The sequence below is a fragment of the Leptonychotes weddellii genome, chromosome 13 (assembly GCF_054177405.1).
Source record: "Leptonychotes weddellii isolate Sample4059 chromosome 13, ASM5417740v2, whole genome shotgun sequence".
NCBI lineage: Eukaryota > Metazoa > Chordata > Mammalia > Carnivora > Phocidae > Leptonychotes > Leptonychotes weddellii.
The window spans coordinates 38,675,340-38,680,752 of record NC_138381.1 but is presented as its reverse complement, the minus strand read 5'-3'; the positions used below and the strand labels follow the sequence as shown (position 1 = coordinate 38,680,752).

The window sequence follows — 5,413 nt, the reverse complement described above, 5'->3', positions numbered from 1 at the left end:
TAATATATATTAAAGTAATTAATATAATCAGTGGAGATAATACAAAGTATTAAGTGAACTACATTTGGAAAAATTAGAGAGCTACTTAAAAAAATGGATCTCCACCATTCTCTTTAGAATAAAATAAATTTCAGGGCACCTGGGTGGCTCAGTTGGTTAAGTGACTGCCCTCAGCTCAGGTCATGATCCCAGCGTCCTGGGATCGAGTCCCACATCGGGCTCCCGGCTCAGCGGGGAGCCTGCTTATCCCTCTGACCCTCTCCCCTCTCATGCTGTTTCTCTCTTGCTCACTCTCTAATAAATAAATAAATAAAATCTTTAAAAAAAAAAGAATAAAATAAATTTCAAATGAATAAAATATCTACATACATAGTTTTTATGAGTGCTAAAAATGAAATTATAATCACATAGAAAAGAATTTCATGGTATAACACAAAATTCAGAATCATAAAAATATGATAAATTTTATTACATAAAAATTTAAACTTTAACAATAAGTGACTAGAAGGCTTACCATAATATGGTAAAAAATAAATAAATAAAGGAATGTTATATGAAAGGAGAGAAAGTTAGCACTCCCCTTGACAAGGTCAGAAGAGGCCCCCAGGCCTGACAACATGCATATAGTTAAGGCATTTCCATGTACATGGCATCTAACCATTATTTTTGCCCTGCATGGGGCTCTGGGCTCAGCTGCCAGTTTGCTTGTCCCTCTCCCTCCCCCTCTGCTCCTCTCCTGCTGACCACCCCCCCACCCCGCTTGAGAGTGCATGCTCTCTCTCTCTCAAATAAATAAATAAATACATACATACATACATACATAAATACATAAAAATCTTAAAAAAAAAAAGGAATCTATAAAATTGGGAAGTATTTACCACACATATGAACTTTAAGGCCTGATATTCCTATTATACACAGAACATTTGACAGCACAATATAAAGCAAATGAACAAATGATACCACAGTTTCAAATGTCAAATACACATGTGGAAAGTTGTTCTGTCTCTCTCACAGCACAGTTGTACTGATCTGCCATTCCGAAAAGCTTAGCAGATGAGCAATGGATTGAGAGAAAGGGGGCAGCAGAGAAATAGCCTCCCTCCCACTTTTTTGGCATGACATTAGCCATGTGTGTATCCATGTGGATCTAGTGGACACTGCAGAATGCACCTAGGCTTGAAACATTTGCTGATATCTCAAGTAAAAGGGTTCTTGGCCAACCAAGCGTATCTCAGCAGTAGTGATTTTATAGAAGCAACTGTATTGGCAGGAAGTAAAAAAAGTCAGGCTGAAGCTTGCTAACAGAGTGTAACACACATCAGTGAACTCCGCAGTAGGCATAACACACAGTACCCTGTCTCCTTGGAGAAAACAAACCAAAACCAAAACCAAAATCAAAGCAAAACAAAACAAAATAAAAAAATTTCACCCATGAGTCCTAAGGACTGCTACCTAGAAGAATCAATGATGAGTCAGTGTTAGCCAGAGGGCAGCAGCATAGCTGATAGCGAATTGCAATTGCTTCCCAGTCAAGAATAAAGCTTATGTGCCTTTGTGTATGTCCCACCCACCCCCTTACCTAGAAAAAAAAAAAATATATATATATATATAAACAGGAAGGAGGGAAGTAAGATAAAAAAAGGAATGATCTGTAGAGCATGTCTCCTTGCCTAGTGTAGAGCCCCAGCCAAGGGTCAAGTCTGAGGCAGGGTAAGGGAAGAGATGTGTTTAGAGTTGATTTGGGGCTTCTTTAACAATCAAAGTGACTAGAAAGCTATTGGATTTGCCTAATCTATCATTGAGGGATGGAATCTGAGGTGTCTTATATTTTCTTTCCATGAAGGTACCATTTTAGTAACTCCACATTCATTTCATCTCCACATTCTTCATATAATTCTGGAGTTTGGCTTTGAATTGTGGAATACTCAGGTAGTTCAGTGGCTTGTAACCTGGCAGGGTAGGGCAATCACACTTGAGAATTCAGTAATTATGTGCAAACAGAAATTAAGGATAGTTAGTAGTGGTTCATCTAAAGGCAGTCAACTATAGAGACAACCCCATACTCCTTCTATTGAGATTCTTGTTTGATATTCAATCTTTTGTTTGCTTCTAATTATGAAGAAGTCTAAGTGATTCAGGTATAATCTCATAATTATTTTGGTAGGAATATATGCTCTCAGTGACATGGGGTATTAAAAAATGATTATTAGGCTAAGATGTGGTGAAAGAATGATTTACATTCCACTTAATTAAGTAGAGTCATGTTTAGTGGGGAAACAACTAATCCAGATGCCATATCACCTGGAACAATGTGCCCACTGATAGAGAAACTCAGGTGATTGGGAAAATTTTGTCTTATTCTTTAATAGTAGATGAATTATGTATAAACTATAGAAATGTTTTCTTCAAGACAATAAAATGTTAATCAAGAGAAAAATAAGCTAAATAAAGGTAATTATGTAACTATAATGGACACTATTATTGCATATTTTCTGCTTTTTATCTTACCTGATTTAAATAGCCACTGTATAAAATAGTATCATATACAGTATTGTGATATATGTAATATATATATTATGATATATGTAATATATTTGTCAATAATAGCACAAAGCAATAGGTGGGAGCAAAGCCATAATGGGAAAGATGATAGATGGGGAAATAGTAATTATATAATATTATGGAATTTAACAATAGATAAAATATATATATAATAAAATTACCCCAAAAGGGCACCATTTGTATATATGTATTTCCAGAAAAGATCAGAGAAGGCCTTAATCTTTCACCTCTGACTGACCTTGAGGCTTCTGTACAAGCAAGTCGTGAAATTTAAGGCAGAAGTGTGGACTAATCTGCTAAAGCACTGTAGACCTACCCCTAAAACAAACAGAATCCTCAAGCAAAGGCTGGGAAACTTATTAGTTCAAGACAATTAATGCAATATCTGTCCAATAATTAACTGACTACTAGGCTAATTGAGTCGATTTCAGAAGCCATACATGACAAAGAATGCAGAATTTAGAGAAATAAACCAGGAAATTGACTAATAAAAATTACAACAGAGTTGTAATATATTTACAATATAAATATTATATTATTTAAAACCCAATTTTCAACAAAAGCATATGAAACACAAAGAAATAGAAAAATATGGCCTATAAAAGTAAAAAAATAAATAATAGTCAGTGGAAACTGTTTCTAATGAAGCCCAGATATTGGTCTTATTAGTCAAAGGTTTTAAATTAGCAATTCTAAGTATGTTCAAAGGATTAAAGAAAACCATATCTAAGAATTAAAGAAAAATTAGAAAGATATTTTGCCAAATAGAGAATATTAATACAAAGATGGAAATTATCTTAAACAAATAGAAATTATGGAGTTAAAAATAACTGAAATTAAAAAACTATTACTGTGGTTTAAACTAGGTTTGAACTAGCAAAATTAAAAAAAAAAAAGTTGTTAATTTTAATGCCCAAAGCAATTACTAAGAAAATAGTTTTTGAAATATAATAAAAAAGAACAAGAAAATTTTCTAGTATATTTTTAAAAAATATCTAACTTAAAGACAGAAATCAAAGAATAGAGGGGCGCCTGGGTGGCTCAGATGGTTAAACGTCTGCCTTCGGCTCAGGTCATGATCCCAGGGTCCTGGGATCGAGTCCCACATCAGGCTCCCTGCTCCTTGGGAGCCTGCTTCTCCCTCTGCCTCTCTCTCTCTCTCTGTCTCTCATGAATAAATAAATAAAATCTTTAAAAAAAAAATGGTGTTAAAAAAAAAAAAAGAATAGAAACAAAAAACTGAAAGAATAGGAAGGGAGAAATATACAATTCAATAATAAAAGTTGAAGACTTAACACTCTGCTTTCCATAATGCATAGAACAAGTGGGCAGAAGACCAAAAAGAAAATAGAAGACTTGAACAACAGTATAAAGTAATTAGATAACATTTATAGTACACTCCTCCAAAAGGAATATATACATTCTTCCCTAATTACACATGAATATTCTCCAAAATAGACCATATACTAGGCCATAAAATAAGCCTTGGTAAAAATAAAAGAATTGAAGTCATATAAAGCATATTATCCTCAGACTAAAGTGAAATAAAGTTAAAAATCAGTAACAGACAGGGGTGCCTGTGTGCCTCAGTCAGTTGAGTGACTGACTCTTGATTTCAGCTCAGGTCGTGATCTCATGGTTGTGAGATCGAGCCTGTGTCAGGCTCTGTGCTCAGCGTGAAGTCTCCTTAAGATTCTCTCCCTCTTCATCTGCTCCTCCCCCTGCTCACCTACTCTTGCTCTCAAAATAAATAAATAAAATATTTAAAAAAATCAATAACAGACATTATCAGAAACAGTAACAGTTTTTGAGAAGTATACAAATATATGGAAATCAATAAATTAATCAATGAGTCAAAGAAGAAATCAAAAAAGAAATAGGAAAGTGCTTTCTAGATGAATAAAAATGAACACACAAAACTCTCAACAAAGTGGGTTTAGAGGGAACATGCCTCAACATAATAAAGGCCATATATGAAAAACACACAGCTAATATCATAGTCAGTGGTGAAAAACTGAGAGTTTTTCCTCTAAGATCAGGAATAAGACCAGGAATAAGATCAGGAATAAGACTTTTATTCAGGATAGTTTAGGAGTCCTAGCCACAGAAATCAGACAAAAGGAAGAAGAAAGAAAGAAAGAAAGAAAAGAAAGAAAGAAAAAGAAAGAAAGAAGAAAGAAAGAAAGAAAGAAAGAAAGAAAGAAAGAAAGAAAGAAAGAAAGAAAAAGAAAGAAAATAGAAAGAATGAAAAGAAAGGGAGGAAGGCGAGGCATCTATATTGGTATAGAAGAAGTTAAACTGTCAGTATTTGTATATGATATGATATTATACATAAAAACCCTAAGACTCCACCAAAAAACTACTAGAAGCAAAAAATGAATTCAGTAAAGTTGCAGGATACAAAAACTAATACCAAGAAATTGGTAGCATTTCTATATACTAATAACAAGGTAGCAGAAAGAGAGATTAAGAAAACAGTTCCATTTATTATTGCACCTAAAAGAATAAAATACTTAGAAATAAATTTACCAAGGAGATAGAAGACCTGTACTCTGAAAACTATAAAACACTGATGAAAGAAATTAAAGACACAAATAAATAGGTATTCCATGCTCATGGATTAGAAGAATATTGTTAAAATGTCCATACTACTTGAAGCAATCTACAGATTCAATGCAATCCCTATCAAAACACCAAAAGCATTTTTCACAGAAGTAGAACAAATAATGCTAAAGTTTGTAGGAAACCACAAGAGACCCTGAATAGCCAAAGCAATCTTGAGAAAGAAGAACAAAGCTGGGGGTATCACAATTGCAGATTTACAAAGCTATAGTAATCAAAATAATGT

The 5,413-nt window shown here is 33.8% G+C and overlaps 1 non-coding gene across 1 annotated transcript; it reads left to right on the top strand.

Moving 5' to 3' along the window:
• The first annotated feature begins 546 nt into the window (after window positions 1–546).
• LOC115939533 (U6atac minor spliceosomal RNA) lies at window positions 547–669 on the top strand. The gene has a single exon (XR_004074328.1). It is a non-coding gene; the product is annotated as a U6atac minor spliceosomal RNA (small nuclear RNA).
• The last annotated feature ends 4,744 nt before the right edge of the window (window positions 670–5,413 follow it).